This window comes from Idiotropiscis lumnitzeri, chromosome 12 (genome assembly GCF_059441095.1).
Source record: "Idiotropiscis lumnitzeri isolate Australia: NSW breed Sydney's pygmy pipehorse chromosome 12, RoL_Ilum_1.0, whole genome shotgun sequence".
Taxonomy (NCBI): Eukaryota; Metazoa; Chordata; class Actinopteri; order Syngnathiformes; family Syngnathidae; genus Idiotropiscis; species Idiotropiscis lumnitzeri.
This window is the reverse complement of record NC_142402.1, coordinates 8680182-8691003: the sequence shown is the minus strand read 5'-3', so window position 1 is coordinate 8691003 and position 10822 is coordinate 8680182. Positions and strand designations below refer to the sequence as shown.

At 38.5% G+C, this 10822-nt stretch overlaps 1 protein-coding gene across 1 annotated transcript in view; it reads left to right on the top strand.

Annotated features, from left to right (window-relative positions):
* Positions 1–4420: 4420 nt before the first annotated feature.
* tnk2b (tyrosine kinase, non-receptor, 2b) overlaps positions 4421–10822 on the top strand; it is a 44788-nt gene continuing 38386 nt past the window's right edge. The window contains exon 1 of the mRNA XM_088311569.1: positions 4421–4622. The gene's annotated coding sequence lies outside the window, so the exon portion shown is untranslated. The remainder of the gene's footprint in view (positions 4623–10822) is intronic.

Genomic DNA, 10822 nt, shown 5'->3' with positions numbered 1-10822 from the left:
ACAAATATGGGCATTTTTATTTTCAATCTCGTTTTTGCATTTTTAATACCACATCTGAAAGCCAGTAAGATTCTGTTCAAACCTATAAGTCACTATATTTACTGTATTTTTTTTTTTTTACTGTGCAGAAATTTCATAATTACAGGCTTTCTTGAGCGGTCATGTACAATGAAGAACAGGTTGTATGTTAGGTCTGTAGATCGCAATAAGAATATACTGTGAATGGCATCTTTTGATACATTTGTCACACAGATCATTCATAATAAACTTAAACAACATAAAACTATTTTGAAAAGTCACAAAAGTTAAATTTGGAAACAGCAAAAAAACAAAAAAACAGGGAGAAGGTATTTTACCAGGTGGCACTGAAACTGAACTCTATTTATTGTGTTATTTAGTAACCAGTGACAGGGTTCACTATAAATATTTTTTAATTGCCTTTCATATAATATGTGTAATTATCGGGAGCAGTGCCTTCCATAATTATGACAGTTATACTGTCGAAATGACAAAAGCAGCATCTGCTAAAAGAAGTGTACATGCATCAACAACTAGCACTGAGCGCACTCGAGAGTTCTCAATCATGAATCAAAGCTGCTCATCAAAACTCGGGCTCACATGTGCACTTCTCATCCTAGCACCATTATCGGAAGCAGCGTCTTCCATAATGTGGAAACGAAAAAGGTAGTTTTTGCCTACCAGCGTGTGTCTGTATCGGAGGCAGTGCCCTCCATATTTCACTGTAGGGGTGGATGTTCATGTTATCGGGGGCAGTGTTTCCCATAATTTTTTGTATATATTAAATAAATGACATCAACAGCGCAATTCATCCTCTTGCTCTACTTCACATCTTTTCTTTTATGTCCATGTGCAGTATGTGTACTCTGTTCGCATATCCAATGTGTTTAGGCCCACAGTTTTTCTAAACTGTTTTAAGAATCTGATTTGGATTTTGGTGAGGGATCTGAATGGACAAGTTGCACTCTGGGTTCCTTATGGGGGCAATTTGAAATCAAACACTGACAGTATGTTGATTTTTTTTTCCTTGATATGTAAGCGGGAGTGATGTGATTCACCCCGTCCGCCCTCTGGAGGAAGTGTAAATCGTTTTGGGTGCGTTTGTGTTTGTTAAAGAAAGTCACTTATCCCGTTTGCTTCACGAATGCATTGCATCTTCTTCTACCAGTGGTTTTCCGGGAGTGTTGGATGTTGGTTTTATTCATTTTTAAATGTATGTGAATGTGTCTTTGGTTCCCCATTGAAAGACATTAATTTCTGCCAAAGTCAAAATTACAGATGCAAATTGTCATCACGCGTTTTTACAATTGGGAATGGCGTTGGTGTCATCAAGAGAAGAACTGAAATGATAGTGATATACCTACACACAATTTACGTAGAAATTGTGCCATTGTTTTTAGCTCACTAACCTTAAAATAATTTGGTGTTCAGTGCTTAAGTATTCATCACTTGGCCAGTAGCTAATGTGCTGATTAAATGGATGAAGTGATCATTCGAAAAACTAAAGAATGTGTTTTGAAGATATTTTTTTCCACAATAGGCAATGTTCCAAATGTATGCAAGTTTGTGTGGCAATTTTTCATTTCTGCTCTGCAATAAACAATCACATCGCTCTATGTTTTTGTAGTTTTTTCATTCACATTGAATAAGGGGTTGGGGGAATACACGTTTTCATTTGAACAACGAGCCTCTTGTGAGCTAGTCAATTCTTCATTTACAGTAGCCAACTTCCGACTTTATGAAAAGGGAGTTCCTCCGCATAAAGCCGCTGTAATTCTTAAACGTTAATTGCAAATGATTGTGAAACTTCTTAATTCACTTCCAGTTTCCATTTCAAACATGGTGCAGCATAAAAGGAAAATCCTACAAAAACCCTACAAAAAAAGACCAATACATTTGAAGTGCACATATATGCTCCCCTCCAAAAGTATTGGAGCGTTTTTGTTGTATACTGAAGATGTATGTCACAGGTTCAGAATTCCAGAATTTTATTCAGGGGTATTTACATCTAGATGTGTTAAATAAAATCACTGATGGTGTAATGGTACACTTACCTGACTTGTGTGTGGGCAACTGGATGGCGACCAGTTCACGGTGTAGTGTGCCTTTCGCCCGTACTCAGCCGGGATAGGCTCCAGCATGACCCGGTGTCGTGCCAAAGTACTTACCCCTGCCAAAATCTGTATCCCCTGTCGCGGGAGCGCGCACGCATAGACTGAAGGCGGCGCGATGTTACTACGTTTGTTTTCATTGAAAGGCACGAAGAATGTATGATTTTGTGTGTTTGATTTGCTGTAATTTAAACCAGGGTTTCCATAAAAGTGGTAGTCTTCGTCGGTGTGGGTTTCAGCACACCATTCGCTACAATTTAACACGTAAAGTAAGCGTTTGACTCCTCCGAAATCGGGGGGAAATTCCCTGCATTTGCATTAGTTAGACCAAAGAAATTTTGCAATCAATGAAGCTACCATAAGGGAATTTCAGTGATCAAAACACGATGGAAAGGGGAGAGGATGAGTGATTCCAGCGAGATCAAATTAAGTGGCAAAATACAGATAGGTGGTATCCTGTTAGAGAACACGTAATTGTATTCCAATTGACTGATTTGTTTATTTTTTTTATAACCACTGATAGCCGCGACAAGAGTAGCAAAAGAATAAAAAAATAAATAAAGTCACTCACGTGCTGCGTCGGACTCGAGGTGCATTCACAGACCACTTAGGCAGTAGGATAGTTACCAGGGGGGACTGATTCTGGCAGCACCTCCCAGAATAGGTACCCCCCTCTAATCACAAAAATATTCACCCCAACCATCAAGTGACTTATTCTGTGTACTTATTGGATCATTTTGAGTATGTGTGGCAAGTTTGAGCAGGATCGCTCTTTTCTAAGCAAAGTTACCAGGGGGGACCTATCCTGGCAGCCCCTGCCACAATAAGTACCCCACCTCTAATCACAAAAATATTCACCCCAACCATCAAGTGACTTATTCTGTGTACTTATTGGATCATTTTGAGTATGTGTGGCAAGTTTATGCAGGATCGCTCTTTTCTAAGCAAAGTTACCAGGGGGGACCTATCCTGGCAGGTACAAGATAAGCAGGTGCTGATGACACATCCATTAAACAACTCAGGACAGAGGACCTTTTGCTCAAAGCATTATTAAAGAAACTTTAAGTGAATAACATTTGATATTTGGTGGTCGCCTTTCACTTTTTCCCCTGATGAAGTCCTTTGATGTGTTGGCAGTGTGTTTTCATTCCCTTGTTACGTGATGAAGCGTCTCACTATTAGTTTGGATGCATGTTTCTGTAAATTGCCAGACTAAATGTTTTTGTCGATTTAAGAATTCCTTCTGCTGCTACCATCGTGAGTTATTCAATTATTGTGGCACGGGAATCTAGATACAAGAGTTCATATTAGAAGTTGGAAAATGGTTGAATCCCATTATGTAGATAAACGTGTGAATCTCAAAGATATTCTCCAATGTCATGCTTAAATAACAATTTTCATCGTGAGGCTTCTTTATTTTTAATCTAGATGTCGGCCTCAATGTCAGTAATTGATACTTATTTTTTAGCAGTGAAATATTCAAGTCAATGAAAGAAATATCGTATTTGGCCAGATGATGGAGACAAAGTAAACGATATTATATGAAATGAATTAAGCGCGACTCTTGCAGGGATTAGCGGTATAAAAAATGGTAAATAAAATGTCCTTAATCAGTTACAGACGACAAATAATCATTCACACTCACATCACATATATGTGCCATATGCATGTTTTTGAACGAGAAAGGGAAGCCTACGCAATTATTATTATTATTATTATTATTATTATTATTATTATTATTATTATTCACCCAAATTACAGTATCACAACCTTTAGGCCAACCTAATATTTTTAGACTCTTGGATAGCCACTTTTATATCAAGTAAAACTCAAATTTCACTCCTTGTTTCCAATCACGTCAAGACATGTTGTGAATACCTGATATATAAAAATAAATACAAATGAATACAGAGAAAAACTAAAAATGATTAATGCATTCACTATAATTCAGCTGCATTCAGTAAATAAAAAAATAATAAATCTGTTTTGTCCCTTTAAGAGTGGGACGAAAACGCGAATACAAATCAAAGATGATTTATAATTCAGAAGTCCCACTTTGTCCTGTTCTAAATTGAATAAGAGAATAAAAATAACATAACTCCAAAGGGAAAATACAACTGGGTGCGCTTTGCAGTCCCTATGGCATATTTGGAACGATACGTATTCGTATCTATTTTATTTATTTTATTTTAAATTGAGCGCCCTATGAAGGTTCATGAATCTTTCACGTTATGTTACGTCTCAACTTTGAACGACGATCTTCGAACGGTACAAAGACGCCAGTAAACGGACGTTAGCGGCTTCAAACGCTGTCTTTTGGGACACCACCACTACCGAACAATTCATTATATTGAGTCGCGAATATATTTGGGCATTGTCTAAACGCAAAAAGCGTCCAATGCGTCAGTCGTCGTCAGTTTGGAGCAGGCGTGCTGGGCTGTCAGGCACACCGGAACAGGGACTGAGAACAAGTGACACGAGCGTGATTGACAGGTACGTGCACGCGACCAAAATACCAACGGGCATTCAACGAGTTTACAACTTGTACCTGCATTTGATCAGTCCTGCAATGCAGGGCATCTTCGGAAAAGTAATTTTCTTTGGAAGAAACCCACGTGTGTGTAGTTAAGCAACCTTTTAAACGGGAATAGTCAACAGGTAGTTCAGTGAGTGGTGCCGTCAGGACCTGAACGGCAGAACTCTGTCACACATTAGCGATCACGCATACTTCTTTATTATGTTAGCAACTTTTAAAAAACGAAATATGGAAGAATCTATTTGCATTTCAGAGTTGCACGAGAGTGTTCAACATGAGCGAATCTACTTTAACATGGGGGCGGTTGTGCATGCTGGAACAGATACATTTTAGGTGAGGTACACGCATGTAGATTTCCATCCAAATTAGAGGTGCAACCAGTAATGGTTTACGTAATTAACCTGAGGGTTATAACGTTCTTTGATAATCGGGATTTTTTTCAATGATTAAAAAAATCACAGAATCTTCTGAATTCACCCCATCAACGGGATTGGCACAGTTACCATGAACAATTAACTTAGTTACTTTGCTGATTACTTGGTTTTAAACGTATTAGGATTACACGTTATTTGATTGGTTACTCTCAGCTCATGCCAACAATTCCTCTAAATAGTGCCAATATTTTTATTGGAATTGCATTTCTAACAGTAATGTTTAAGGATGGCGGCAAGGTGGCCCGACTGGTTAGCGCGATGGCCTCAGAGTGAGAAACAGCATTGGTCGTTTGTTCAATCCTGGCTCCTGTGTGGAGTTTGCATGTTCTCCCCGTGCCTGCGTGGGTTTCCTCCGGGTACTCCGGTTTCCTCCCACATTCCTAAAACATGCATGGCAGGTTGATTGGACACTCTAAATTGCCCCTAGGTATGAGTGTGAGCACGAATAGTTGTTCGTCATTGTGTGCCCTCAGAGTGGCTGGCAACCAGTTCAGGGTGAACCCTGCCGACTACCCGAAGACAGCTGGGATAGGCTCCAGCCCCCCCTCCCTACCCCCCCTTAACTAATTATTATTTAGTTAAGAAATGTAATCAATTGACAATATATATATATATATATATATATATATATATATATATTATACTATACTATACTGCATGCTTTAGATGGTTCCCTCCTACAACACATCTAATCAGTGACTACATTTGAGTATTAGCAAGGCTGAGTTGGAAGAAAGAGTAAGTGGTTTGGATGGACTTTTTTTTAATTCAGTTTCCAGTGTGTACAACCATTTTGTACATGGAAATACAACAGACAGTTTGGACTGGGATGTTTTCTTTTTGCTACTTGCTGTAATGTATCTCACTTTCTCCATTTACTCTGACATCCTAATATGACACACGCATACACTCAGTATTAAATACAATGCCGGAGGGCAATTCAACAAAAGTCTCTACTTCCGGCCCTCTATGGTTCTTCTCAGCTCAGCCTAATTATTGTAAATCGCATACACACAAACACACGCACGCACATACACGGTCAGTTGTCATTGCTTCTTTGTCACAGGTTGACACACATCGAGCGTATTTCAAAGTTGTGATAATGGTTCCCGTTGTCAATAAAAGTAATAATTATGTTTTTTGCATCATTGGCTTGCTTTCTGTTAGCTATTTTTGGGTAATGGTCATTTTTATTGGTATTGTGAAACCATAAAGTTTGCTTGTGTCAGACTGTAAAAATCCAATTGCCCCACTGATTTATGACAGGGCAAATCCAGTTTATCCCCGTAGCACAGTCAGAAGGTGCATCAGTTCAATAGACAGCAGATTGTTGTCATTCCTCAGTTTAGATTGCTTCAATGAGCATAAACGTTCACTAATTGTTTGTTAGGAGCTCTGCCAATTGTGTGGAGGTGATTTTTTTTTTCTTCTTCTGAATCTGTGAAAGGTTCCCATTTCCGATTTCTTTTGTTAAAGTCGATCTATTTATGTCGTCATTCACATTCAAATGTAGCTTCCATTATGAATGAAATGTGCATGTGAACTTTAGTGCATGCGCACAAAACATGACATGGATGCGCATGAAACACGATGGCATGTGGTACAGTGTTTACGGAAGTAAATGTGGTCCCTCGTGTAGGGACTCATCTCAATTCTGCGTTTGCCCCTTCCTGAGTCCTCACTCCCGTCTTTACACTCCATTTCCTCGCATCGGAAATTCCTCTGAGGACATGAGGCGATTGAGAAAGGAGCAAGGCAGGAGGAGGTAGAAATATTTGGTGGAAATAAAGGAATGTTTCTCAATGACCTAATTTTTTTTTTTACCTCACAATGAAATTAGGATCTGAACATATACAAATGTATGGAGACAATTAATATGATACTGGATAAAGATTATTTTTAGAGAAAATACATATTAAATATTTTTTGAAGAGCAAAGAGGTAAAAGGCACAATCAACTCTTTATTTCAAGGTCTATTAATAATAAATCACTATGGTGTTGAAGCATACACATTTTTCTTATTCTTTGTTTTATAGTATTTGTGCATAGATTAAATTCTACGAGAAATATTTGAGAAGTCTGAAGGGAATTGGAAATCTTCATTTTGTGTAAATACATTTTGCCCATTAGTAAGCTTGATCACAAAGGACTTTAAGACTTAACGTTGCATACAAACCTTGTAAATCGTTTATTTTTCATACGCATATGTTTCAAAATCCCTCCAAAAATTAAATGATACTGGGCAAATGCCAAATTAACGTGCAACTGTTCCTGATCCAGTCCCAAAGAAGATACATTACTTACATAATCTCCTTATTTCATGGAGACGTGCTAAAGATGTCACGTCAGTAACACTCGTGTAAAAAAACAAACAAAAAACTCTCTGCGTGGCTGAATTATTACGATCACCATATATGTCCACTTTATGCATTGTTTCAAGGACTAGATTCAAATCAAATAGAAAATATATATAAATGTAAAACACTGTTACTCTTGACAATTAAAAATATCAGATACATGTCACAGGCCAATACGAATTTGGAAATTGACCTGCACTGAGGTAATTTCAGTGAGGTAATTTCATTGCTTAGGCTGGCGTGTTTTTTTCTTCCAGGTCTTTTCATTTACAAGACATTCCATTAGTTACTGATATAGGACGGGCAAGACTGACCATCATGGGACACAAATGTAGTTAAATACAATGACTGGCGCAAAGTCACTCATTTTCCTCAATTTCCTCACTGAGGGTTGATTTAATCATGGACAGACAGGATCCGCATTCATTTGGTTGTCACATGATGGCTATAGCAAATGCACCCGTGTCTTGTTTCAAATTATTCAGTGTATGACAAAGACCGCTAGATGAGTGACTGATTGAGTACCCTCCAATCTAATCGACACTCATCTTTATATAGAAAGAATGAGATTTGTATTTGAAGATGTTCCGTATACAGTATAAGGGAATTGCTCAGTCATCAATGGATATTCTTAAATGCAGTTTCTTTACAATAAAATGTTCTATGCAGTCCCATTAAGTCGATACTCCTGCATTCTGGTTACTGAAGCGGTTATGGAATATGAGTTGAGGTGTAAAATCCACCTGTTTGTGTCCATTTCAGGAGGCGGCCATTTTGCCACGTGCAGTTGACTGAAAATGACATCACACTTGCTCAGGGCTCAGGTAAAATCAAGGATCACAGGTTTGTGAAGCTGAGCCAAGATTGGTTATTACTTGAGTACTGAGAAACTGTGATGTCATTTTCAGCCGACAGAACGTGAGAAAATGGCGGACCCCTGAGTGCTAGATAAACGGGTGGATTTTTTAACTCATATTTCTCAAATGCAATATCAATCAGAATGTCATGTTTTGACTTGTAAAGGTGCATAGAACATATAATTGCAATTTTTTTTTTGGGAGGGGGGGGCTGACTTCCCCTTAAAATGTGTAATATATGCAGAACTGTTTGGTAATGGAGGAACTGAAACAACTGTTTAAGACCGCAGAAGTATTGCGCTTCCTTCCTAAAGGGGTGAAACATTCTGTTGAAGTATACAGTCTACTGAGTAGCGAAGAGTTGAAAACATTCCTGCTGTAAAACTTTATAAATCACCTGTGCCACAATCATACTTGACATGCGACTGATGTTACTCGGAAACACTAGACTGAAAATGCTCTATTTTGTAAGAAAAATGCATGATCTTGAACATGAATTTTAAAGAGTCTCTCTGATCTTGTTGATGCCATATTATTTTTCAAACTCAGTTTATAGGGCATTGAAAAAAGATAATCCTCATGTCATTATTAGAGTCTCATCCGTTAGGAAAGGCAAGGCAGTTTTATTTATATCGGACATTTCATACACGAGGTAACTCAATGTACTTCACACAAGCAGACACACAACACCTACAAGCAATTAACACATTCACAGAAAAAACCCATTAAAAATAAAGTAAAAACATAAAAGTGGTTACTAAAATATCTAAAAGGAAAAAAATATTTAAAATTGTTTGGAGGATCTAAATCTAAATTGTTAACCCGGATTTAAAAGTATTTACACTCGTGGTTGACTTCACTTCTGTTGGCATCTTATTCCATTTGTGTGCAGCATAACGGCTAAATGCAGCTTCACCATGTTTACTTTAAACTCTGGGCTCCACTAACTGACCTGAGTCTGCAGACTTCAGAGCCTTACTGGGTTTTGTATTCAATCAACATTTCGTGAATGTATTCAGGACCCAAACCATTCAGTGATTTATAGACCATTAGCAGAATTTTCAAATCTATTCTCCGGCTAATTGGGAGTCAATGTAAAACCTTTAAAACTGGAGGAATATGTTCAGATCTTTTAGTTCTGGTTCTAGTACATACTTAGGCTAACTTTAAATGATAGCATGCTTTCTTCCTTGGTGCGTGTAACAGTAATAGAGGCTTCAGGACTCCCTGCAGTTGAGGCTTTCACAAAGCGGATAATATTCACCTCTCCCACAGTGTATCATCTTTAGCTTCGAGCACCAGTCTTCTCTGCGTCTATAACAGTGCCAGCTTTTCTTTGCTTTTGAGAGTATTTGTAGTTCTTCTGTTCTTCATCTATTGCACGTCATTTCTATTTCTCGCTGACAATGGAGGGACTCGACAGTGACCGCAATGAATAGAACAAAACCGGAGAGGTAGGCACGTCATTCTTGGGTTGCCGCTATGTAGGTAGCGGTCTTGCGTCATTGGTGACTCAAGAATGAACTTTGAATTCCACTCAGAGCTCTAAATGTTGTCACTTAAAGTGTTTTATTGTAGTAACAGAACTCAGAACAGTAACACTTCTTGTACATTTGTGGTTTATGCGCCTGTTTTTGTTTGCATCCGTTTCCTGTTTTTGGTCTTTTAGTTGTGGAACTCTGTATTTGTGTGTGTTATGTGTCAGAGTTGGGACTATACGATATATTAAGTCATAAACGACCTACTTCCTGCCCAGCCCACTGACGTAATAGCATAAAAGAGCTGTCTTTTACGACATGATTGCAGCTGACTGTTTTTGACTCACGCTTGTTGTGTTACTAAAAGGTTGATGTGGCCATTTTCACTTTGTGAATACTAGATTGAGAATCGCTATTTATTCACGAAGTACAGCATGTGGAGAGTGTCGACTTAGGCCCCGTGTCAATGAATACACAATTAGGTGTGTGTTTTCCTGCAAACAAAGACTTCATTTGTCGAGCCAACATGGTGAAGAAGAAAAGCTTGGTATTTCAACTGCTCGTGGGATTCTTTAGTCATCTACTTTATTTGACGGTGGTTGAATGTGTCCTAGTTTGTATGTCTGAATCGGATAAATTCATTCATTCACCACCCCTCTGGTATTTCTAACCCAGCCCACAAAGCTGACTTGGAACAATGTCAACTCAATTCATAGCCAGCACTGGAAATTGTTCCCACTAACGTGTTATCGGCAATGATGTGGTCATGCTGAGCAAATAACTGCTGTTGTCAACACTCTGATGTCACCGTGTGCATACAGTATGAGTGGGTGGATCTTGGTGGACGCTTCGCTTTCTGTATGCACAGTTGCACACCCACCAGGAAATGTTCAAAAAATGTTCAACAAAAACATATGACTCCGTGTTCAGACTGGGCTTTTACTGTATGTGCTTATAATTGCTTGAAGGTTACGATGTAATCGTAGTTTGACGTGTGTAAATTCACCTATTTGAGGAGTTTTTGGGGGAC